This window comes from Procambarus clarkii, chromosome 8 (genome assembly GCF_040958095.1).
Source record: "Procambarus clarkii isolate CNS0578487 chromosome 8, FALCON_Pclarkii_2.0, whole genome shotgun sequence".
NCBI lineage: Eukaryota > Metazoa > Arthropoda > Malacostraca > Decapoda > Cambaridae > Procambarus > Procambarus clarkii.
The window spans coordinates 3,142,699-3,170,478 of record NC_091157.1 but is presented as its reverse complement, the minus strand read 5'-3'; the positions used below and the strand labels follow the sequence as shown (position 1 = coordinate 3,170,478).

General features: G+C 47.0%; 1 pseudogene; it reads right to left on the bottom strand.

Moving 5' to 3' along the window:
- LOC138358439 (zinc finger protein 268-like) overlaps nt 1-27,780 on the bottom strand; it is an 81,366-nt pseudogene that overhangs the window by 41,255 nt on the left and 12,331 nt on the right.

The following is a 27,780-nucleotide window of genomic DNA, read 5'->3' as shown; positions in this document are numbered from 1 at the left end:
CCCTTCCTGCCTAAATCCTAGCATCTCTCCCTACCTCCCCCTCCCTCCTAGCATCTCTCCCTACCTCCCCCTCCCTCCTAGCATCTCTCCCTACCTCCCCCTCCCTCCTAGCATATCTCCCTACGTCCCCCTCCCTCCTAGCATCTCTCCCTACCTCCCCCTCCCTCCTAGCATCTCTCCCTACCTCCCCCTCCCTCCTAGCATCTCTCCCTCCCTTTCTGACTAATTCTCCCCCTCTCTTCATACTGCCTCCCACCTAAGCTCTCCCATCCATCCACCCACCAGTCAGTTATCACTGACGCAATGCGTGCATTTGGAGCCAACATGGTGCACAGATGTTTCTTGATTGTGCAGATATGTAAAATAAAAGCACAGAATGAACATTCCAGTCTTATGACAATTCAAAATAATAGGAATAATAGGTCGTGAATCTGTGAAGTCACAGTGGGCAAACTGAACCATCTCCCACCCACCACCACAGGTGACGCTTGGCGGACCCCATCCTACCCGAACTTTGTTCAGGTAGCATGACTCCCCAACCCCAATCGGGAAACTGGAAATTTCGGATAACTAAAGTTCGGAAACCAAGTGGTGCTCTGTACCATCTCCGCAAATTTACTTACATACTCATCAGCACCAATAATATCAGCAGATTGTCTTTCACCATGCACTTTAATGAACCTAATGCCATGACGGGTTTTTAAGCTTCTGAGCCATCCATCACTGTACACACACTTTTGAGTAATTTTCATTGCTTGGTGAAATTCACGCGCCTTTTCCACGAGCAGCCAGCCTGCCACTGGCTTCTTCGTCACCTCACGTCTCTGTTTGTACCACTCCCACACTGTGTTATCAACACTCTCTACCTTTGCTTTCTTACTACCTTTCTATTTCGTATTGCTTTATCACTTTCACTGCTAGAGAAATAGTAAAAAATGATAGGTTTAGCCTTAAGAAGATCAAAAACAGTACTTTTACTAATGCCATATTCAGCGCACACGACACTTCTCGAGACACCTGTTACGGCCCTCTCGGGACGCAACGGGGTTCTTACTCTGATGTTGTTAGAGGAAGTTGTATCCGACCCCAAGCCAGTAGTGGCTTTCAAGGGATGTGATCCGTGACGCAAGTAACTTAAAGGGGAAGGGAAATAAAGCCAAAAACTTAATATAATATAATGATTTCCAACACCAATAAATAATATATAAAAGTTACACAGGGGGAGGGGTATTAACACTTATTTACAGGGGAAATACACTGTAGTCTTCTGCTGAAGACTCTGGATCCTCGCTCTCGGTGCTAAGTCCTCGGTGCTTTTTCGTGGCCTCACAACGAATCCTCTGAGAAGTTGAGCCTACCCTGGCCACAGGTCAGCCAAAACACAGTTCCACTGGGGGCACCGCCGTGGAGGCCGTCAACCACACGTCCAGCAGGTCTGCTGGCAGGTTCCGGAACAGCAAGGCTGGTCAGGCCACTCCACGGACGATATAAGGGTAACGCCCTAGACAGGAGCCTCGTGTGATACCACAAATCACTCTCCTGTCCTCAATACCCCAGTGGATAATCGTCTCCAGCAGACCGTCCCGGGTAATCCTTCTACTGCCACTCCACTGGCAGGGTAACACCACAGTGTTCTTCCGGGGGACGACTTCACAGCTGCTGCAGCAAAGCACAAGGTATGGAGACGGCTGCCTTGGATAGACTGACTCAACTTCCATCACAGCAGTCCCAGGTCGACTCTGTAAGCAGACACGTCATCAATAACTGGGACACACTAAGGCACCTCACTTACAGGCTCAGACACAAACGCCCACCTATCCACTCCATAGATGGCGCTGGTGTCTGAGCACCACCTCACCAGAGGTCAGCAGCGGCTGTGTTGAGCGCTGAACAGGACTGGAAACTGGCCCTCGTAGCTAGTACACGTCGTCCTCACCAGGTGTCGTCGTCCTTTTGGAGGGGGTTACGGGAGCTGACCCACAGATGGCGCGGTCGTCACTGCTCCGTGCTCGGACGCAGGATCCGGGTTCGTAACACCTCCCCACCAAAAAGAATTTGGTTTGGGTTTCTAGAAAGAGAATTACAAACCAAATTAGTACGGCGACACAACTCCAAATGGACTCACATGCTTTATATACTGGAACGGCAAGGCTGTCTCGTCCACAGAACTGTACTAAGGAAAATCCCTGGCACAAAGGGACCTTGAAAATGGCAGGCGATGACCTGCTTGACGTAATCTTCCACGTCTCCACCGAGATGTTAATCCGGAGCATAATCTCACACCTCTCGAGTAAGGATCTGTGTAGACACGATCTGGGGCGACTCGACACTTCCCTGTGTCGTGGCACCGATGATGGCTGGTCCCAGACGGTATTTCTAGTACCAGTCCGGTGGTCCTTCAGGGAGACGGGCACCTGGAATACAGGGGTCTGATAATTTAGAGTGACAGCGACAGCGGGTAAAACAGTACTTACAGCATACTCTACTAGGTCCACACCTAGTCCCAACGGGGCTGTTCGTACGTCGCAGATGACATTCGCTCTGCCACCGTCAGGTCGACCAACGTTCCGCATAACGCTGCATTGAGGCTCAGCAGTCACGCGGGGGGTGTCAACCTGTCGGAAACAGTCACTCATATTATCGTATCGCGTACCTCCTGTATCTACTATCACCTTCCAGGTCCCTTCTTCGACTGCAACACTCACAGAACACGTCTCTAATCCCTGGGATCTCTTCACGATGTTCAAGGGAGCCATCATCCTTCGGGTCGTCCACTGATCCTTACCGATACCACACACGAGAATAACACAAAATACTGCTAGGAAACATTTAGTCACCTGAGGGATAAGCTTCCTGAGCCTGTTATGTCCATAGCCGGCTACATCCATTAGCCTGGTTTGGACCAAAGAGGGCACTAGAACTTTCGAACACACCTCACATACCTCTGACGTCTGGGGAATCTCTGGCTGGTTCAATGAACGCTGTACAATCCCATACCGCGAGTACACATCCACCTTCGCTCCAGACTCGTTGGTATCCGTGGGTGCCTGCACACAAGGCCTCTCTTCTTGCTCAGGTACTTCTGCTATCGTAACCTCATGTTCCTTGTCGAAAGAAGAATCAGGAGACTCTGCTAGAACTCTGTCGATCTGCGGGTGAGAGGACAAATTAAACCTGTTTGAATCCGGGTCTGCCTTTACCTGGATATTACCATTGCCTGTTGCCTCAGACCGTGCTGTTCCGGTAGACTCATCTGCAACCTTGGGAAGATTGATGCTCCAATCTGTCACCAAGTCGTTGGCTAGTACCACGTCAATCCCAGCCACAGGGAGGGTATCGACTACTGCCAACGCACATGTGCCGCTGAAGTAAGGCGAGTCGAGATGTACTGGCACTAAGGGGGCGATATACTGCGTCCTAGGAAACTCAACCAGGACAACCTGTTGTCTCCCGTCTACACTTACTCCCTCGGGTAACGAGCTCTTCACGATCAGGGACTGGGCTGCTCCACTATCTCTGAGCACTACAACTGATCTACCAGTATGATCACTCGATACATACCCGCCTGAAGTGTGAGGGGAAAACAATCTGGGTTCTTCCTGCGTAGTCGTAGACTGGTTTCCTGCTGGTGATGTTCCACAGCTCATCAACATCACCTCCCTTCGTGCGCCGCCACCTCTTCTGCCTCGGCACATAGCAGCTACATGCCCTTTCTGCCCACAAGTCCAGCACACCATATTCCTCCTCGGGCTCCGGTGTTTCGGACTGCTAGGACTTGTTCTTCGGGGGCTACTTGGGGGCGTCTTCTTAGCGCTTTGTGGGACGGGTCTTTCCTCTTCGTCATGAGGTCTGTCAAACCGGCGCTGGTAATTCCTCGGGACGTACTTAGCAGACGGCCTATGAGTCAGGATATACTCTTCAGCCATGGTGGCTGTCGCACTCAAGGTCTCTACCTGCTGTTCCTCTAGGTACGTCTTCAGGTCTCCAGACAAACAATCCTTGAAGTCCTCGAGCAGAATCAGCTGCTCGAGGTCTTCCTAGGTCTCCACCTTCCGAGAGGCACACCATTCCTGGAAAAGTCGCTCCTTGATCGTGGCGAATTCGGTGAACGTGTGCTCTGAGGTCTTTTTCAGGTTTCGGAACTTCTGCCTGTATGCCTCAGGTACCAATTGGTATGCCATGAGCACAACCTTCTTCACCTTGTCATAATCGCCGGAGTCGTCAAGGGATAACGTGGAGTAAGCGATTTGGGCCTTCCCAGTCAGGAATGACTGTATCATGATGGCCCAATTCTCCCTTGGCCACTCCAAAGAGGCAGCGACTTTCTCGAAGGCTGCAAAGAACTTCGAAACTTCCCTCTCATTGAATTTGGGGACCATTTTGATGTTTCTTACCGGATCGAAACTGCTGGTGTCCGTTGTTGGCCTCCGACCACCGCCTAATCGCAATACTTCTAGTTCATGTTGTCTCTCTCTTTCCTCTCTGTCTCGTCGTTCTTGCCTGTCTCGTTCTTCTCGCTCTCGTTTCTCTTCTCTTTCTCTTTCTCGTTCTTCTCTTTCTCTTTCTCGTTTCTCTTCTCTTTCTCGTTCTTCTCTTTCTCGTTTCTCTTCTCTTTCTCGTTCTTCTCTTTCTCTTTCTTCTCTCTCTCGTTTCTCTTCTCTTTCTCTTTCTCGTTTCTCTTCTCTTTCTCATTCTTCTCTTTCTCTTTCTCGTTCTTCTTTCCTTTCTTCCAATTCTAACCGCCTCATCGCCATTTCCTTTTCTTTCATCTCCATTTCTTTATCCTTTAATTCTCGTTCTAATTCTAACTTCTTCCACTCTATTTCGCGATTTATCTCTAGGGCACGCATTTTGACTGTTAGGAAGCTGATATTAAGCTCACCTGCATCACTGTCAATGTCGCTGCCCTTATCTTCCTTTTCCGTGGAAGCTATTTCCTCACTTTCCTTTGTACTAGGAGCCTCGCCTTCCTGTTTCTCTTCTGCCTTCAAGTGCCGGTGAACCTTGGACAAGATCTCCACACGGGAATCACTGGCACGGATCTTGATCTCCAGGTAGGCGCTCACTAGTACAAGTTCCGGTTTGCTCAGATATTTTAATCTGGCAAGATAGTCCACTCTGTTCAGAAAAGCCTGAACATCGTCCAGATCATCGATGGTAGCTTTTTCTGCCATTGTCACAGATGGAACACTCAACTAGCACTTAACACACTGCTTACACGTTAGCACTTAACGCACCGAGCACTGTTCTACGCCAATATTGCACTTTATCGCACCAAACACTGCACTTGCCAATATTGCACGTAATCACTTTGGGCACCGCACTACGCAATATCGCGCTTAATCACAGCGAACCCTTCGCTCTACAATATTGCACTGAATCACTGAGCACCGCACTAGTCAATATTGCACTTAAGTCACTCTTGAGCACCGCACAGGGCGCATAATGTCACAATCGTCACACAGGGGGAATTATATACAGGGATTACGCCACTTCACCACCCCTGTCAAACATACTTAACAAGGGGTCGGATCCCGCTGGGGATGCCAATTATGTTACGGCCCTCTCGGGACGCAACGGGGTTCTTACTCTGATGTTGTGAGAGGAAGTTGTATCCGACCCCAAGCCAGTAGTGGCTTTCAAGGGATGTGATCCGTGACGCAAGTAACTTAAAGGGGAAGGGAAATAAAGGCAAAAACTTAATATAATATAATGATTTCCAACACCAATAAATAATATATAAAAGTTACACAGGGGGAGGGGTATTAACACTTATTTACAGGGGAAATACACTGTAGTCTTCTGCTGAAGACTCTGGATCCTCGTTCTCGGTGCTAAGTCCTCGGTGCTTTTTCGTGGCCTCACAACGAATCCTCTGAGAAGTTGAGCCTACCCTGGCCACAGGTCAGCCAAAACACAGTTCCACTGGGGGCACCGCCGTGGAGGCCGTCAACCACACGTCCAGCAGGTCTGCTGGCAGGTTCCAGAACAGCAAGGCTGGTCAGGCCACTCCACGGACGATATAAGGGTAACGCCCTAGACAGGAGCCTCGTGTGATACCACAAATCACTCTCCTGTCCTCAATACCCCAGTGGATAATCGTCTCCAGCAGTCGGTCCCGGGTAATCCTTCTACTGCCACTCCACTGGCAGGGTAACACCACAGTGTTCTTCCGGGGGACGACTTCACAGCTGCTGCAGCAAAGCACAAGGTATGGAGACGGCTGCCTTGGGTAGACTGACTCAACTTCCATCACAGCAGTCCCAGGTCGACTCTGTAAGCAGACACGTCATCAATAACTGGGACACACTAAGGCACCTCACTTACAGGCTCAGACACAAACGCCCACCTATCCACTCCATAGATGGCGCTGGTGTCTGAGCACCACCTCACCAGAGGTCAGCAGCGGCTGTGTTGAGCGCTGAACAGGACTGGAAACTGGCCCTCGTAGCTAGTACACGTCGTCCTCACCAGGTGTCGTCGTCCTTTTGGAGGGGGTTACGGGAGCTGACCCACAGATGGCGCGGTCGTCACTGCTCCATGCTCGGACGCAGGATCCGGGTTCGTAACAACACCGCTCTCCACCTTCTTAATTATTTCAACTTTCTTCTCAAATGTCATCACTGACCTCTTTCTTTTATGTAACCCACTTGTAGATGCTTTCACTGACACAATGCGTGCATTTGGAGTCAACATGGTGCACGGATGTTCCTTGATTGTGCTGATATGTAAAACAAAGTCACGGAATGAACACTCCAGTCTCGTGACAAATTCAAACAATGGGAACAATAGGCCATGAGTCTGTGATGTCACAGGGTAGCAGGCTGCGCCCGACACGGTCAGTGAGCAAACTAAACCATCTCCCACCCACCACCACGGGCCAGTGTGACGCTTGGCTGACCGCTTCCTTACCCGAACTTGGTTCGTGTAGGGTAACCCCAACCCCAACAGGCGTGAAGCTTGGCGGACTACTTCCTACCCAAACTTGGTTCGTGTAGCGTGACTCCCCAACCCCAATCGGGAAACTGGAAGTTTCGGATAACTAAAGTTCGGGAACCAAGTGGTGCTCTGTATTGGTTCCTGTTTATTAATTAAATAAATACATTTTTACTTATGAATTATGGACAGTTGAACTACTGACCTTTAACCCTTAAGCTGCTAAGAAGTCCTGAGGAGATTTACACCCCTGTGCGCAAGAAAAAAAAATTCTAAAATATTATTTCATCTTCTAAAAATGTTAATTTATTCCCTGAGCATGGGAAAAAAAATTGTAGGTGACATATTTTGGGAACAATAGACCGAGGAAGTCTGGAAAAAAGTGGGCAGTGACAGAGCGGTCGTCAGAGCCGGTCAGCGTCACCCGAGCTGACAGGTGAGAGTTGCCACAAAGATATTATCACCTAATTATTTCAATGTCTTCGATTGATTTTTTCTTAGTTTTTTTGCAGTAATATTATTCAATAGTGTGTAGTGTGATATACAGTGGAACCTCTATTAACGAGTTTAATCCGTTCTGGCACCGAGCTCGTTACCTGGAAAACTCGTCTTAAGTTAAGAAACAAATTTCCCCATTTAAAATAAAGGAAATAAATTTAATCCGTTCCACTCCCAAAAACATCCATACTTGTATGACTTTTTTTTATGTAAATATAATACTGCACATGTAAATATAAATGTTTTGTTGTAGTGTTTTAATATTTACTTTACCTTATGAAGAGTAGTTGCTGGCTTGAGGGAGACGATGGGGAGGTGGGAAGGAGGAGAGGGGTTATGGTGTGGAAGGAGAATCCACCTCTGAGTCAGGCGAACTCTCTCTTCTTGGGAATTTCACCCAAATTTCACCTGTTTCACGCTATGATCTCTCTCATTATTGTTACAAGACCTTCTCTTTTACTATCTAGCTCCTCCTTTGACCATGTGCTGCTTAGCGGTGGACTGTATGCATTTATGATCATTAGTTTATCATCCTCATGACAGATCTCTAGTGCTATTATGTCAACTTCTTGTGGATTGGCAGTCATTATTTCGTTCACCTTTAGGTGTTCTTTCACCAGCACAGCAACGCCACCGCCTTTCCTAATTTTACTGTCCCGTCTCCAAATTGAGTAGCCCCTTGGGAATATGACTTCATTTAAAATAACATCTTCAAGTTTTGTCTCCATGAGTGCAACAATGTCTGGTGACTGCAGCTGTATTACATCACTTAACTCCAGTATCTTCGATCTTACTCCATCTATGTTGGTGTATGCAATCTTCAGGAACTTGTTCCCCCTCTTCTAATTTTTCACTCCCCCTCTCTCTAATGATTTTGTTGGTTTGCCTTTATGTACCACTTTACTGGTCTGCCTACCCCTATCACTTTGTAGAAAAAAAAATTGATTTCTTCTTCATTCCTGCTCTCATTTAAACGTTTTGCCTCGGCGAGGTTCAGTTTCAGCTTCTCTCTATCTTCTTTTGAAGAGTGCCCAAAGAGCATAGTGGCCACCCTCTACACAGCCAGACAAATCATGCAGACGATGTCACCTCCGTCACCCAAATGGCTCCTCCCAACATAATCCTTTTGCTGTTATTACACAAATACAAACATTACATATAAGTATCTATATTTGTGTTCACCATAGAGAACCACTGAGCTGGTATGGTGAATGCAGACAATAACAGGTGGTCACACAGTCAGTAAACGATGCTATCTCCCTCCGTCCCTCAGCATCACTCCTCCCACAGCGCTAATTATCACAATCCTGGTCATTTTTATCACAGTCAGGGGTCCTCTGTAATATTGTCATCGCTAAATAATAGCAGTTATGTATTATTTTGACATTTTTCGGCGATGCTGTGGTCACAAGCTGAACAGCAATGCTGTTCGCTCATGCTGCGTGCGCCAGCCTTGGTTGCTCCAACAGTACTGTGGCTCCCACACATGATATTTTAAAAAAATGGCGTCTGTTTACAAGAGCCCTGAGGAAGCTAATGTGAACCCCGTGTAGCCGCGGGGCCATTTGAATCGTGCCTGGCACCCTATGGCGTATATATACGCCATAAGCACTGTGGGGCATGTCACTCATGGCATATATATACGCCATGCGCAGTTTAAGGGTTAAACCTCAAACCGCTAGGGGTCCAAATGGCTTCAAACACCCACAAGCGGAACAACAACAAAAATTCAAAAAAAAATATTTTTCTTTTTAATCCATTTATTTGTGTTACCTGAGCATGGAAAAAAATAATAAAAAAAATCAATTGTACTTACCAATGATGTAAATGAGCCGAGAACTTGAGTGATGATGTCACGATTCATCTTCACTGGAGAGCTGTGCGCCCGGGCTGAGTCAGGCACGACAGAGAAGGAACCAGAGTTGCCGCGAATTTATTTTCGCGGTATTATTTACAGTATCTATGGGGTATTTTACACCTATTTTTTTCACTGGTGTGGTTAATATGTTCTCACTTGACGATTTGTTATCATAGAACTGTTGTCAATGTATATTATATGCACATATTAGTGTCACAAGTATTTGCACAAAAATGTCTTATTTTCAATAAATATACTATTTCTTATGATTTATTTTCAATATTTACTCCCACTTATTCTGTATTTAGACGTTTTTGCACCAGTCTTGAACAATTAGAACTCATAAAGACTGTGATACACGTCAAAACATTTGACATAGCACAGAGGGACCTGACACGCTGTGCACCAAGTCATCATTTCTCGTTTCTGTTGCCTCTTGTTTGTTGTCTTGCATACAATGCACTCACCCTGGCCAACAGCACACTTTGCAGTTGGTGGTAAATACCTAAGATTGTGTGTGACAAAGGCATCCCTGAAAGCAAGCCTGGGTGTTGGATCATGGTGCAATACCGGGTTCAGAATGGGCCTCTATATGCCATGAATTACTTTGCCAAACTTCTCTAGTAATTGTGTCACTACAGTAAAACTGAACGCACGGAAATTTTGTTTACGACCTGTTTTGACAAGATACATATTGTAACTGTTCAGCATTGTTACGTCAATGAGGTGGAAAAACATTTTCTTGGTCCACTTCACTGTTTTCCGTACACACTCCACTGCCCCCACCATCATATCACATTTATCCACCAAATGCATGTTGATGTTATAGTCCAAGACACAATCTGGCTTATAGATTATTTCTTTTGTGGTTCTGTTCACCTTGTCACTGTCCAACATTGTACCATTGTGAATGGTGGTCAACATGTTCACTTCACGCCTGTCTTTCCACCGCACTGAAAGCATTGCACCTGTTTTCCTTAGCTTGCAATCACCAACTTGCATAGCAGTGTGAAACACTGGCATTTCCCTTCGTTTTGCCTTCACTGTGCCACACACTCCAGTTCTATTATCAAGCAAGAACCTAGTTAGCAAGGGACTGGTATAATAGTTATCTGTGTACAATATGTGGCCCTTGTTCAGATATGGTGCAAGCAGTAACTTCACAACACTACCTGAGAAGCCATGTTGGTCATTAGCAGGAATGTCTACATTTGAACCCGTATACATGATCATGTGCAACACAATTTCTGTTTCATAGTCACACAGTACAAAGAATTTCAATCCAAATCGGTGGCGTTTGGAGGGAATATACTGCTTGAAGACAAGACGTCCTTTGAAAAGCACAAGGGATTCGTTAATCACCAGCTTCTGAGCTGGTACATAGTACTTTCCCTGTACCCTGTACTTTCCAATAAGTTCATTCAGGACGTGCCTTACCTTTCAAAGTCTATCATCATTCTGGTCTTCATCATTTGCAAAACGAAGACACCTGAGGAGTATCTCAAATCGGTCTCGAGACATATATTTGCAGAACATTGGTGTTGAAACTGTATGGTCTTTGCTCCAATAATGGTCAATTACGTGTTTGACACAATGTTTCACCAACATACACAGTGCCAAAAACACACACATTTCACCCACAGTCGTATCTTTCCATCGCTGTAAACGTGAAAAATCAAATAACTCCTCCTCAGTAATGAGATCAGCCATATATTTGTTCGTTTCCTGAACAATACATTCCATTAGTGGCTCATCAAAATATGCAGTAAAATAGTCCATTTCACACATATCTGTACCTTTATCAGGGAAAAGGTCTGTAATCCAACATCTGAATTATCAAAAACAGATATTTGTGGAACAAAATCTGTCCCATCACTCCACAAAAAACACCTGGTGTCTTTCGAGAGGCAATAGCGGCACCACGGCGAGGAAACTGTGGACCAGTAGCTGAAGCAGGTATAGGAACAGTAGGGGCGGGCAGGGATGGTGACGGAAAATTACTTGATGTTAAGGGTCTTTGTTCATCAATGTCCCCATGTGGTGCCATGCGGTGCTGTATGGCTGGGCCAGATGCTGCTGACATGACAAAATGTTGCTTGGCAACACCACATACTCCACTGGCACTAGTACCGAAACTATTTTCCGATTCTAAGTCACTAAACTGGAAAATGATTCACCTTCCTCAGACTCGTTGACCAAAACATCAATATCCTGCAAGGTAGCACATGAACTGTGTGGTCTGGCACGAAGTGGGGTCGAGTGAGGGCGAGGAGGAATGGGCGAGATGCTAGGCCTAGCCCTGGTGGAGCTAGCATGTTCACACTCATTGTCAGTCGTATCCACCTCTGAGGACTGTGTATAATCATGCTCAAAATCGGAGTCGTCAATATCAGATTCATCACCATCCGGGAACAAATTTTTATTAATTTCGTCCTCGGTCAGAGGTCACAAGGAATGCCTCGTTGAGCGAAGTCGGTCATTGGAACTTTATGCGCTCGCCATGGTGTCCGCCAGAGAACTGAGGCCCGTACACAATGGCGACCTACGCAGGATTTTTTTCCCAGGTGGCATTTGTTTATGGTCGGGTGCGGCTCGCTGATGACTACCCCTATCCCACTCAGGGCGTTTAAATTATAGCACTAGACACAAAAACATCTATTAACCCTTACACTGCTCAGGGGTCCTTGGGACATTTACACCCCTGTGCGCAAGAAAAAAAAAAATTCAAAAAATTTTTTTCGTCTTCTAAACATGTTAATTTGTGTCCCCTGAGCACGGAAAAAAAAAAATCGTAGGTGACATATTTTGGGCGCAATTGACCGAGGAAGTCTGGCAAAAAATGGGCGTTGACAGAGCGGTCGTCAGACCCGGTCAGCGTCACCCGCGTTGACAGATGGGAGTTGCCACAAAGATATTACCTAATTGTTTCAATGTCTCCGATTGATTTTTTCTTAGTTTTTTTGCAGTAATATTATTCAATAGTGTGTATTGTAATATATTTATATAATAAAAGTGGTTAATAATCGCTATACTCAAAAGTATGATGTGCATATTAGTGATTCAATTATTATGTTTATAAAACTATAAACAAATAGTTTTGCTGCTATTACACTCTATACACAGGTTATATATAAGTATTGGCATGTTTTGGTCACCATAACGAACCACTAAGTTGGTATTGAGAGTCGAAAAGCAACGAGGAGTTACCGCCACACACCAGCCAGCCACTTACTGCCACTCCCTCAACACACGCACTAAACTTTCTCCCCCAACAATACCAGTTGTGGTGTTATTACACTATATACAGACGTTATATATAAGTATGTGTATATTTTGTTCACCACAACTGTACAGCTAAGCTGATATAGTTAGTTCAGGCACTAAGAGTCGTCGCTATACACAGATGGCGGCTGGCGGCTTCCTCACTCTTTCAAGGTCACACGCACTAAACTTTCTCCCCCAACAATACCTTTTGCAGTGTTATTACCCTATATACACATATTATATATAAATATCTACATGTTTATGCACCGTAACTGTACACCTAAGCTTGTAGTGCGCCCAAAGAGCATAGTGGCCACCCTCTAAACAGCTAGACAAATCATGCAGACGACGTCACCTCCGTCACCCATATGGCTCCTCCCAGCATAATCCTTTTGCTGTTATTACACTAATACACACATTATATATAAGTATCTACATTTGTGTTCACCATAGAGAACCACTGACCTGGTATGGTGAATGCAAACAATAACAGGTGGCCACACAGTCAGTAAACGATGCTGTCTCCCTCCGTCTCTCAGCATCACTCCTCCCACAGCACTAATTATTACAACAATCCTGCTATTATCACAACCCTGGTTATTTATATCACAGTCATGGGTCATCTGTAATATTGTCATCGCTAAATAATAACAAGTATATATTTATTTTGACATTTTTCGGCGATGCTGTGGTCACAAGCTGAACATCTATGCTGTTCGCTCATGCTGCGTGCGCTGGCCTTGGTTGCTCTAACAGTACTGTGCCTCTCACACTTGAGAATATTGCCCACGATTTTTTTTTTAAATGGCATCTGTTTACAAGAGCCCTGAGGAAGCTACTGTGAACCCCGTGTAGCCGCGGGCCATTTGAATCAGGCCTGGCACCCTATGGCGTATATATACGCCATGCGCACCATGGGACATGTTACTCAGGGCGTATATATACGCCATGCGCAGTTTAAGGGTTAATGTATTGCACGGTTTCGGTTTCGTTACTGAAATCATCTATATATGTATTGGGCGGTTTAAGGGTTAGCCCTTAACATGCTCGGGGTTTAATATCCTGTCATCCCCACAGGCGCATGTCATTTTGAAAAAAAAAAAAATTATTTTTTCTTTCTAACCTGTTAATTTGTGTTCACTGATCACGGGAAAAATAATAAAAAAATCGTAAGTGGCATATATTGCCCGCTATAGGGCGGGGAAGTCTGGCAAATTATAGGCGCTGACTCAGCGTGCGTCCCAGGCGGTCTGTTGCTCGCAAGCTGTCAGGCCGGAGTTGCCACAAAGAGATAATTACCGAATTATTTCAATGTCTCTGATTGATTTTTCATACTTTTTTTGCTGTAATATTATTCAATAGTGTGTAGTTTGATATATTTATATAATAAAATGAGTGAATCATTGCTGTACTCAAAAATATGGTGTGCATATTGTTGATTAATTATGTTCATCAATCAGTGAACAAATACTTTGTCGGTTATTACATTATAAGCACAGGTTATATATAAGTATCTGCATGTTTTGTTCACTATAACGAACCACTAAGTAGCTATTATGAGTCAAAAAGTAACGAGGAGTGACAGCCGTGTACCAGCCAGCCACTCCTGCCCTCCCTCCAGTCATCTGACTCCCCCACATTCTCCTCCCACAATAATGTTTTTGCTATAATTCACTATATACAGACGTTATATATAAGTATCTACATGTTTTGTTCACCATAACTGTACATCTAAGCTTGTATGGTGAGTAAAGGCACAAAGATGTGGCTACTCACACAGTCCGCTGATCGGCGGCCGCCCTCAAGGCCAGACGCACTAATATTTCTCCTCCAACAATACTGTGTGGTGTTATTACGCTATATATCTTATATACAGACGTTATATATAAGTATCTACATGTTTTGTTCACCATAACTGTACATATAAGCTTGTATGGTGAGTAAAGGCACAAAGATGTGGCTACTCACACAGTCAGCTGATCGGCAGCCGCCCTCAAGGCCAGACGCACTAATATTTCTCCTCCAACAATACTGTGTGGTGTTATTACGCTATATACACACATTATATATAAATATCTACCTGTTTTATTCACCATACTTGTACAAATAAACTGGTATGGTGCCCAAAGACCATCGTGGTAACCAGTAAACAACACCGTCGTCTGCACGGTGGCATCGTGCAGACGACGCCACCGCCCTCACCAAAATGGCGGCTCCAAACCTTCTCTTGCTGTTTATACCCTGTATACACACGTTATATATAAGTATCTACATTTGTGTTCACCATAGCAAACCACTAAGCTGGTATGCTGAGTGCAGTCAATAAAAGGTGGCCACACACAGTCAAAAGACATCGCCACCACCCTCCCTCCCACAGCATTACTCCTCCTTCCATGGCGCACAGCGCTAAATATCACCACAATCCTGTTATTATCAGAACCCTGGTCAGTTTTACCACAGTCAGGGGTCTTCTGTAATAATATCATCGCTACATAATAGCATGAACAAGTATAATTTGGCATTTTTAGGCGATGCTGTGGTCACAAGCTGAACAGCAGTGCTGTTAGCTCATGCTGCGTGCGTCAGGCTTGGTTGCTCACTCAATACTGAGGCCAATAACACCCGGGAGTTTGGCCCACGATCTTTTTAAAAAATGGCGTCTGTTTACAAGAGCCTTGATGAAGGTGTGGTGAACCCCGTGTATCCGCGGGCTGTTTAAATCTTGCGTAGTACTCCAACACATCGTATGACGTGATGCGCAGTTGACTGGAACAACGTCCAGCACGTCATATGATGTGAAGCGCACTTTAAGGGTTAGTGTGTGTATGGGATGTGGGGCGGGTGGGGGAGGTGTGTCGGTGGTGGGGGAGGGACGGGCTCACTCAGATAATCCTACACTCGTCACAGTTAGCCAGAATTTTCTTAAATTCTGGATGTACAGTATATTATCATATATATTTTTGGTTACAGATTTTGTTTAGCAATATTATTAGGATAATAAAAAGTTATAAAAATACTTATTTCATGAATGCTTAATTGTACAGTATTAGATGGAAATTCTCCAGGCTGGCAATCTACTACCACCTACAGAAGGATCTCTTGAGGAAGGGAGGGAGGGAGGGAGGGAGTGAATGTGGACAGGACAGAAGAAGTGAGCAGCAGTGAGGGGTGACTCCCTCCCTCCCTGGTGGTGGTGTACAATGAGTGTTAGGCCACTGATCCGGCCAAACACCCTCTGGTCTGGCTCCCATGGACACTTTTGCCAGATGGTGAGAAATTTATCCGGCCACGATTTTGGCCAGATTAGGACGTTTTCCGGATGGTCGGATTTCGGATTAGTGTCTACAGTAATTTCACAAGTGAAATTTCCTAAATAATTGTGATGGGCTGCGAGAGTTATGGAAAGTGGTGTTCAACGAGTGTTAGGCAGGGTGTTTCACTTGTTTGTCTCAGTGGTAAATGTTCACATTTTATATTCGACAGCAAGTCGATCCCTGGTTTTGGAGTTGTCTTTTAGGTTTCAAATGTTGACTTATACGCCGGCATATACGGTAAACTCTCTGCCTGTCTATTTGTACCCAGACAAATCCCCAGTCATTTGAATTCTATGGACATTCATCCAGATATGGACATAAAATTATCCAGAAGCAATTTTGTCTGGGTGACTCCGATATCCAGTTTATCAGAATCCGGATAATCGAGCTTACATTTTGTTCTTTCCTTGTGAAATACTATTAAATTTTACATTATTGTTTGTTCAACTATAAACTTTGCATTACCTATACTCTTAATACAGTAAAGCAAAAAAAAAAACTCTGCTGCTGGGGAGACATCAATGTTTGGTTGCATTAGGACAAGGAAATCAAATCTTCCAGAAAATGTCTCTCCTCACTGTAGAGTATATTGAAATAACATATGGCAACGAAGTCTTGTGAGAAATTTCAAAATTTAAACTTCAATGAAAAAAACTGCATTGAATGTAATGAAACTGAATTTTCTGGGTAAAAACCCGGAGGCTCCCCCGGAGCTATCCAGGCTGATATGCATAATATTAGACTTTTGGCATCAGTCAGTGTGAAAGGAGTTCTAGACCAACCAGGGACCACGAGCCAGAACCTGGACCTAGATTCACGAAGCTCCATGTATTTCTTTGTAAGTATGTGTGTTACGAAGGTTCCTAAGTACAGTACCGGCTAAGAAAACGCCAAAGAGCCATTCAGAAAAGTGTACGTACGAAGATTTTTAAGTACAGTACAGTAGTTCACTTAGGTCTTGCTAGATGCCACTAGGGCTTTTAGTTTGGCCAGAGAGAAGGTAACATTTTTCATCTTACAGCTGTAACCAATCACGACGCTGCCATATCTAAGCTTATCTGTGATGCACTTGCCAATTATTTATGTAGAATTTTCTTATAAAATTAGTATATTTTGAAGTAAAACTTAGTTTTTTCAACTTATACAGTTAGCACCGACATTGTAGTAAACAAATGTGTTACTTTTTTTTTACCTACATAATTCTAAGACATATTGTATAGCTTTCCTTGTCGCTCCCAAGATTTGACAAGCAATGGTATTTTTTTGTAATATATTTACCTAAATTTACCCAAGGGCCACTAACTATCTAGTGGCCTCGACGAGGACAAAAAGTCAATGCTTGTCAAGTCAGGCCAATTGTTTTAATGGTATTTTCTAGCTGGATTTTGGCATTTACGGCTTCAGAGGGTAGGCAGTTCCATGGGTTTTAACCCCCTGGGTGAAAAAAACTCTGTTTTCAGTCGTACTTGAGAGGACATACTCTCCAACATTATATATGTGATTGCCCTGTTATCAGTGACTTCTGACCAAATGGTATGAGGTACTTTGAGCTCTGTAATTAATTCATACACTCAGGAATATTTGAAGATATTCTTGTGCTGTACCCAGATTTTCCTAGTGGGGGCCAATAGATCAGCCTTACATTTCTTATTCTCTCCTGATTCCATGTATGATTGGCCATCCTGTGAGGTGGGGATTTTGGATGAGCTTGTAGCTAGTTTATGATCTACACTGTAATCTTTCATATAGTATAGGGTAGCAGCACATTGCTGTTTATACCTAAGCTTGTTAATAAAAAGAAATCAGTAATAAAGGTTTTAAATTATAGCTTGTATTATTATTATTATTATTTCCAGTATTATCCTTATTAAATCATAAATGTTAACCATGGATCATTAAGATCGCATATTGATATGTACTGTTAGTAATGTTTACCAAACCACACATTAGAAGATAAAAAGAAGACAACAATGTTATTAATATTTCTTGTGAATCATTAAATTGTGCAGTATGTCTCAATTTTTCACTTTTTGGATATACATTAGAAAAAACCAGCGTTCAATGAAATGAAACGCCATTTTCTGGGGGAGTCCCGGAAGCTCTCCGGAACTCACTAGGCTGATATGCTAATGTCAGACTTTGGCATCAGTCATGTATATGGAGTTTTATGGGCCTACCGGGGACCACGAGCCAGAACCTGGCCCCCCTCAGAAGAGGCAAGGGGAGCAATGGCCGATAGAAATCCCCATGTGGTTGGAAGCATTCTATGTCTGCCATCGACCGGGTTAGGCACCTAGAAAGGTAAGCATCCCAAAACAAACCCCTATTCTGGTGAAAATTGTTACCACAAGCTAAACAAGTGGATAAAACTCCCCTAAAATAAACGAGCAAACAGTCATGACATCACACGTCGCCGTGCCGCTGTCCACGCAGCTCCCCACTCCCCGGTAGGGAAAAGGGGGAGCCCCAGACCCATCGCGCCGGCTATCCACCCCCAGTTCTGAGGCTGAATGTAAAAAAACGTGAAAAAAACGCCAACCGGAGGGAGGGAGGGATGCCAGGGAACCTCCGGGACACACCCAGAAAATAGCGTTTCATTACAATTCAACGCTGGTTTTCTGGGGGGAGCCCCTTCGGCTCCCCGGAGCTAACTCCCCACAGAGGAAAGTAGAGTGACCTACCTGGGAGGTGGTCGCCGCTCACTCCTCAACTTTAAGTCGAGACAACCGGCTGCAACTGCCAATCCAAAGCGACACAGGCCCGACTAGGCCCAGGAACGCGCACGAGATAACGAGCAGCCAGGACCCTGCTCGACCGCCAAAAACCCCGCGCCTGAATGACTGCCCAGGACAGTCATTCGGGCAACTTGCGAACATGGACACGGGGAAAGACCGTAGGCCGGCTAGCCGTAATAATCCTGCGGACAACCCGGGAGACCCGCAAACAGGGAACGAGGGAAACTGGATCAACCCAAAGTGCAACCCAGGACACAGAAGCTGTGGCATGCAATGAATGGTGGAGGGCCGCCACCAGACACCAAACATGATAGGTGAAAACTAGCTGCGCAGTACCCTGCGCCCCACCAGTGCAAACTGCACCCTACCCCAGGCGAACAAGGGAGACAGAACACCCGAGCACACAAGGGGCAGCCGAAAACCAAGCAGTAAATGGCCTAGCAGGGGCAGAACCCAAGGAACTTGTGGAAGGGAACCCCAAGCCCCAAGGGCAGTACTTACAGGGCACCTAGGGAAGGAACCCTAGGCGCATGCAGCCCGAGTACTGAAGAAACACTCCCGACTCATGCACCACCTAGAAGACAGACACCACACTCTAGGTACAGTGCTGAAACAACCACCGGAGCCGGAGCACACGACCTCAGCCTTTAGCATCAGCCTTAGAACTGGGGGGGGGGGGGTGGATAGCCAGCACGATGGGTCTGGGGCTCCCCGTTCCCCCTCCCAAGGAGGGGGGGAGCTGCGCGGACAGCGGCACGTCGACGTGTGACGTCATGATTGTTTGCTCATTTATTTTAGGAGAGTTCTATCCACCTGTTCGGCTTGTGGTAGCAATTTTCACCAGAATAGGGGTTTGTTTTGGGATGCTTACCTTTCTGGGTGCCTAACCTGGTTGATGGCAGACATAGAATGCTTCTAACCACACGGGGGTTTCTATAGGCCATTGCTCCCCATGCCTCTTCTGAGGTGGCCAGGTTCTGGCTCGTGGTCCCCGGGAAGCCCATAGAACTCCATACACATGACTGATGCCAAAGTCTGACATTAGCATATCAGCCTAGTAAGCTCTGGGGAGCCGAAGGGAGTTCCCCTCAGAAAATAGGATAAACAACCCATAAATATTTGTTTCATTATATTCTTATATTTAAATAACTGGATCAATATTTTTACAGCTGGCAGGATTTGTTGTAGTAACAGGTGCTTATCTGTTAAAAAATTGGGTTTATTGTTACCTGCAATGCTGTTACATAGCCTTCCCGGCTTGGTGCCTTCTTTTGATAATTATTGTTACACACAGCAATAATTGTGTAACAGGAGGAAAAGGTCTTGGACACAAATTTGTTAATGCTAAATGTAGAGGAATCAGTTGAGCATTCCTCAAATAAAATAAGCTGCTGCAGCTTATAAGGTAAATAAAATAAGCATTCCTCAAATAAGTAGCTGCCTCACCTCACTGCCTTACTGCTACATAGCCTTCCCTTCTTTTGATAATTACTTATTGTTACACAGCCAAAAGAGGTCTTGGACCCCTACTTCCCCCCTCTCTTTTTTTAACAGGCCATAATAGTCCCTTTTTCTACTTTAATATACCTACCAATTTCTCTCATCTCATTTTTTTTCTTTCAATGTACCTATTATCATTTTATAAATTCTGCTAGAATTTATCAACTTAAAATTATCTGTTAGATTAAGGACCTGCCCGAAATCCTGCAGGTACTAGTGGCTTTTCAAGAATGTAAATATCATGCTATGCATCCTCACAAATCCAGTGTATCTTCTTGTATAAATAAATAAATAAATAAATAAATAGTCATAATTATAGGTTTAAGTATTCAATGAGAAAAGTTTTTGAAGTTTTTATCCTTATCCTTACCTAAGATCATTTGTGCAGCATATTTTTCTTTTTTGTCTCACCCAGATTTAATTTAAAAATAAAACCAAACAAAATAAATTAAAAAGGGGTATGTATAGCTACGGTACACCCCTTAACTATACTTATTACTAGGTGAATAGGGGCATTTGGTGATACAGAGCACCACTTGGTTTCCAAACCCCTTGGGGACAAGACTCGTTGGTTATTGTGTAAGTTCGTAAACAAGAAATGGAGGAAAATGGAGAGAAAAAAATTAAATAAAAAAAATTAAACAAACAAATCTAAGGGAAAAATTTGACAGGTTCATTGCATAAATGACTATTTTGTTTGCACTCACCAATTAGAGAAGTCCTGATCCACTTCTCCCTCAGGAGAGGCGGGACCAAAAAGCCAGAGCTCAACTCTGCAAAGACAACTAGATGAGTACAACTATGTGAGTACACCCTCACTGCTGCTGCCCTCCCTCCCCCCGAAGTAGCTAGCTTAGTAGATTGCCAGCCAGAGAATAATTATCCTAATAATATTATTAAACAAAACCTGTAACCAAATATATATTTGATGATGTACATTTATGAAACAAATCTGGCTAACGGGTTGAGTGTGGTTAGGCTTATCAGAGTGAGCCAGTCCCTCTCCCACCACCAACACCCCTCCCCCACCCTGCCTACATCCCATACACACACTAAATGTCACGTGGTTCACCTCAACACCCATCCGTCCCTTCCTGCCTGCCAGTCTGCCTGCCTGCTAGCCTGCCTGCTAGCCTGCCAGCCAGTCAGCCAGTCAGCCTCTCTGCTTGCTTGCCTGCCTGCCTCTGCTTGCCTGCCTGCCTCTGCCTGCCAGCCTGCCTGCCTATCCCTCCCTCCCTAATTCTCCCATCCTCCCTTACTACTTCCCTCCCTTCCTGCTACCTCCTAGCATCTCTCCCTCCCTTTCTCACCAATTCTCCCCCTCTCTCACTAATTCTCTCCCTCTCTCTTACTGCTTCCCACCAAAGCTCCCCCCCTCCATCCACCCACCAGTCAGCCATCACTGACACAATGCGTGCATTTGGAGCCGACATGGTGCACAGATGTTTCTTGATTGTGCAGATATGTAAAACAAAATCACAGAATGAACAATCCAGGCTCGTGACAATTCAATATAATAGGAATAATAGGCCGTGAATCTTTGAAGTCGTAGGGTAAAAGGCACTCTAAACAGTCAGTGGGCAAACTGGACCATCTCCCACCCACCACCACAGGCTGGGCCGGCGCAACGCTTGGCAGACCGCTTTGATCCTGGCGGATCCTACCCGAACTTTGTTCGTATAGCATGACTCCCTAACCCCAATCGAGAAACTGGAAGTTTCGGATAACTAAAGTTTGGAAACCAAGTGGTGCATTGTAGTAAATGCTCCCACCATCACCTTCTCTCATATTTAGTAGTTACTAAATATGAGAGATTTAGTTAATAAATATACGAGATTTCAGCTTTTCTCATATTTAGGGTATGTATAGCTAAGGTACACCCCCTAGCTATACTTATTACTAGGTGAACAGGAGCATTTGGTGATTGTAAGTGCTCCCACCATCACCTTCCAAAAAGGTGGAAGGTGATGGTCTCACCTTCCATCTTCTTCGCATTTGGTCTCCCATCAAAAAGACCAAACGCGAAGACTCTAGAAGAACGAACCAATCACATACCAGACCAGACCGATCTGCTGAAAGAGGCGGAGCCACAGGAAAACCTCCGGGTTCGGACACCAAGCAAGCAGCGCCTGACACCAAGGCTGCGCCAGCCACCATGGGGCCAAGAGGACTACTGTCCCCTGGTAAGTCTCCAAGCAAGCTAGGATCTGGAGAAACAGCTGAACTGGGGGAATAGAGGCATAGGAACCCCCCACCTCGACCAGTCCTGCCTGAAGGCATTGACCCCGACAGCCTTGCAGTCGGAGAAGGGTGCCACATATACCAGAAGACGCTTCGACCACACCGACTTGAAGAGGTCCCCCTCCGGGCACCCAAACGTCTTTCATAGCCAACTGAACAAGTCGGTATCGACCGTCCATTCTGTGGACAAGGGAATGAACTGGGACATGCTGTCCGCCAAGACATTGGACACTTCCCGTACGTGAACGACCAGGAGAGTCAAACCTTGAGAACTCAGCAGACGAGACACCCGAAACGACCAGCCCCAAAGAGCCAAGGACCACATCACACCCTCTCGGTTCAGGCAATGAACCACCGGGGAGCAGTCTAAATGGAGCCGGATCGTTGATCTGCAGGTGACCTGAACCCTGTGAAGAGACATCCACACCGCCGCAAACTCCCGCACCGTGCTGTGGACCCGACGGAAGGATTGATCGCACCACCCCTGGCCAGCCTGGTGAGCACTGGTCAGAGCCCCAGCCAAGAGACAACGCATCCATGAACATATTAAGCGAGGGTTTGGGTAGGTTCCATGACACTGAACCCCGAAAAACCCGAAGAGGAAGCCGGCGACGCAAGGCCCTTGGGGGCCAAAACCAGCGATCGCGAGAGAGGTGGAAGGGACGTCCTGGTTACCTGGTTGATGGGGTTCTGGAAGTTCTTCTTCTCCCCAAGCCCGGCCCGAGGCCAGGCTTGACTTGTGAGAGTTTGGTCCACTAGGCTGTTGCTTGAAGCGGCCCGCAGGCCCACATACCCACCACAGTCCAGTTGGTCCGGCACTCCTTGGAGGAAACAATCTAGTTTCCTCTTGATGTCCACTGATGCTCTGGCAATATTTCATATTCTCGCAGGGAGGGTGTTGAACAATCTGGGACCTCTGATGTTTATACAGTGTTCTCTGATTGCGCCTATGGCACCTCTGCACTTCACTGGTTCTATTCTGCCTTTTCTTCCATATCATTCACTCCAGTACATTGTTATTTTACTGGTAGATTTGAGACCTGGCTCTCCAGTATTTTCCATGTGTATATTATCTGGTATCTTTCTCGTCTCCTTTCTAATGAGTACATTTGGAGGGCTTTGAGACGATCCCAATAATTTAGGTGCTTTATCTCGTACATGCGTGCCATATATGTTCTCTGTATTCCCTCTATTTCAGCAATCTCTCCTGCTCTGAAGGGGAGAGTGAGTACTGAGCAGTACTCAAGACGGGACAACACAAGTGATTTGAAGAGTATAACCATTGCGATGGGATCTCTGGATTTGAAGGCTCTCGTAATCCATCCTAACATTTTTCTGGCTGACTCAGAGCATCCCCGAAGGAACCAGAACAGCCGACGAAGCCAAACTTGACCCAGTGGGTAGACCATCATCGCAAAGTTCAGGCTCCCGCACAAACCTTCGAGCAACTGCCGGGTGACCTGGGAGCCCCCAGAAACAAGCACATGTGGGACTGCAGCCGAAGGAGATACTTTGGAGGGAGACAAGGAAGAAGTCCGAGAGTCCCACACAAGACCCAGCCAGGTCCTAACCTGGGAGGGGACCAGATGGGACTTCCTCCAGTTCACCATGAACCCGAACCCGGCAAGCTGGGAAAGAACCAAATCCCTGGCAAGCAGACACGTGGACCGACTAGGAGCCCATACCAGCAAGTCATCAAGGTAGGCCAACACCCGAATACCTAAAAGATGCAGACGGGCCACCACAACCCGGGTAAGGCGTAAACACACGAGGAGCCAAGTTCAACCCGAGCGGGGACAACGAAAACGGTAACCGAGTTTTTCCACTACAAAACCGAGCCAGTCCCTGAACCCTGGATGAATCGGAAAGTGCCAATATGTGTCCTTGAAGTCTAGGGACACCATCCAAGCGGCCGACTCCAACAGAAGCCAAACCTAGGACAGAGTAGTAATGCGAAAAGAGGGGCAAGAAACCTAGGGGGTTAGACGGGACAAGTCCAGAATAAACCGCAGGTCCACATAGTCCCGTTTGGGATTGGGAACAGGCAGGAAACCCACCCGAAAGACGTCGTCGTTTTGACCATGCCCAAGCGCACTCACTCCGAGATGACCTGACAGAGCGCAGGAGAAGAGAACTGCCCCGCTAGCCCCGAACCCCCTGAAGGAGAAGGGCCACCCAAAGCCACCACAGGCCGTCGGAAACGACCCGAAAAGCCCACAAATCGTGAGACCAGGCATGAGCGAACAGAGCAAGTTTCCCCTCTATCGCCCAGTCAATGGGACGAACCGCGAAAGGGCCGATGCCCGTTATGAGAACCTGACCCACGCACAGAGCGAACACTATGCTGACCAGACACAGACGGTTCCGAAGGCGGCATTGGCTCCAAAACTGGCATCAGTGGCCTACCACGACGAGCGGAATCCCGAGCCCTAGTATGACGCTTCTGGGAGGAACCCCCTAGGACCCCCCAAAGGACCAACAAGTCTGGCATCTGATGACAACTAGCCGAGGCCAGCTGCAGAAACTACCCAATCGCAGACTGCAAATAGAAAAAGGACAAAAAAGGCGAAGAAACTCTAAAAGCCAGGGACCCAAGCAGATTCCAACGAGGAAGCGAGCACAACCTGCTGACACGCGAGATGCACAGTGAGAAGAGCGATACCGCATCCCGCAGGATCAACACAGTATTAGCAGTGCAGATGACGCACGAGCCGCAGAGATTAAGGCACCAGACCCAGGAGCAGCCTCAAGCGCCTCTGCATTCTCCACAAGCCAGTCACAAGAGAGCTCCAGGAGGGAAAAGAAATGCAAAACCGAAGCCAGCAAGCCATGAGCATGCAAATCCTCAGTCACCAGCGCAGTCAACAGGGAGGGAACCTGCACGTGAAGCTGAATCACGCCCACATCCCACTGAAGGGCAGGGGCACACAAACACGCATTAAGGTGCTTGAATTCACCCCCAGGTAAACCTGGACCACCGTCAAGGCCTCGCGCCACTCAAGCATGCAGGTATGACAGAAAGTACTCCAAGCATTCAATGACAACACCGGGCAGTCCACAAGCCAGGACGACTCCAGAACCTTATAGCGAACCCAGAATGGAGACAAAGACCCAAACCTGAAGGATAACGGATCCATTATAGAGGTAAAATCTGGGTCGCACAGGAGGTAAGCCGCATTGGCCGCCCACACCTCAGTAGGCGAGATGCGGGAAGCCGAAAAACCTCCGGAAGGACGGAACCAAAGGACCCGAAGGGATACGGAACCAGACCTGGGGAGGGGCTGAACCCAAATCCAACTTGTACACAGAGAGGGGAAAGGAAAACCCTACTCCTTGTAACAGCAAACCCCGCTCAGAGGGTTTAAAAACCCAGGCAGGGTCAAAAGGGGCCCAAGGCCCCCCAAGCCAGCCTCCCCAACCCCGGGAATCTCCACATCAGGCCCTGGGGACGAGTTGTCCTCCAAAGTCCCAGCCTCACAAAAAAACGGAGCAGCTAAAAAAGCAGGAAAGAAAGGGGCCCAATGGTCAGACCCCAATGCCACCACTGGAGGAACCGACTCGAATACCTCTGTCGTCCACCCCCCCCCCCAGAAGGGGCAACCCCTGAAACTGCCCAAGTCTCAGAATCCTGTTAACCAAACCACACACTAGAAAGTGAAGAGACGACTACGTTCCGGTCTGTCCTGGACCATTATCAAGTCGATTGGACCATTACCACAACTGACTTGATAATGGTTCAGGACAGACCGAAACGTCGTCGTCTCTTCACTTTCTAGTGAATGGCTTGGTCAACATTTTTCAGCCAGGTTACTGTGACTCCTCATCTGCTCAGGATCCTCTAAACCCCGCCCCGACCCCAAGACCCTCAGACACCTCGGAGCCGGAAGCAAGGAGGGGGGGGGGACCAGAATGAACTACAGCAGGGGAAGAATGAGAGGGTGCAGACTGAACCAAGGCCGACTTGACTAACACCCCCTAATCCGGGTCCCTATAAGCAAAGTGGGGCAGCCTCGGAGCATCAGGGTAGCATTCAACCTAGCATGGAGTGCTTGAGCCGCCTGCACCCGGATATTGTCATCAGTTGATTGAGTGAATTGAGTCACAAACAACCAACAAAGCTCGCAGGTCTCAGGGTTAAAGGTGTCACCGACCCAACAAGCAGCATGATGGAGGCAAAAAACCAGCGTTGAATGTAATGAAACGCCATTTTCTGGGTGAGACCCGGAGGCTCCCCGGAGCTTTACCGGCTGATATGCTAATGTCAGACTTTGGCATCAGTCATGTGTATGGAGTTCTAGGGCCTACCGGGGACCACGAGCCAGAACCTGGCCTCCTCAGAGAGGCAAGGGGAGCAATGGCCTATAGAAACCCCCGTGTGGTTGGAAGCATTCTATGTCTGCCATCGACCGGGTCAAGCATCCAGAAAGGTAAGCATTCCAAAACAAACCCCTATTCTGGTGAAAATTGCTACCTAAAGCCGAACTAGTGGATAGAACTCTTCAACAGAAAACAAGGAAACTAGTATGACGTCATACGTCACCGCGCCACTGTCTGCGCAGCTCCCCCCCTCCCCGGGAGGGGGAAGGGGGAGCCCCAGACCTCCCACGCCGGCTATCCACCCATCAGTTCTGAGGCTGGATGTCAAAACACACGAAAAACGCCGACCGGAGGGAGGGAGGGTTGCCGGGGAGCCTCCGGGTCTCACCCAGAAAATGGCGTTTCATTACATTCAACGCTGGTTTTCTGGGGGGAGCCCCGTCGGCTCCCCGGAGCTAACTATACCCACAGAGGAAGGTCAAAGGGACAGAACCGAGAGGCGGACACCACGCACCCCCCCAAGGAGGCGAGACAACCGGCAGCAAACGCCAACCCAAGGCGCCACAGCCCCGGAAATCCGAACACGAGAACAACACGAGAACCACGAGCAGCAAGGCCCCTGCACGAACACCAAAAATCCATGCCCGAAAGACCGCAAGGCCACATCGCCCAGACGGCAGCGAGAGCAGCGAAGCCACGAACGCCACAGGCATGAGGGAAGAACACAGGCAGCTTAGCCGCAAGAACACGGCTGACCACCCGGGACACTATCACCCGCGAACCGGGAATGAACAGAACCGGATCAACGCAAAACGCGCTCCGGACCCAAACACCGTGGCACGCAAACAACAGCGGAGGGCCGCCACTGAACACAAAAACGACACACCCCCGGCCCGACCAACGAAGCACCAACAAACCCTGGACCCCTCCAGAATGCAGCAGCCCCACCCCGCGCCAGAAAAGATGGAGACTGCTGCCACCAAACAACCAAAATGCTAAAACTGAAGGAGCAAGAAAACTCAGCGACTCGACCCCCAGAGGCAAAGGCCCAAAGGAAAGAGCCGACGAAAAAACACACCGGAACCGAAGGGGCACTACCAACCGAGGAGAAGACAGA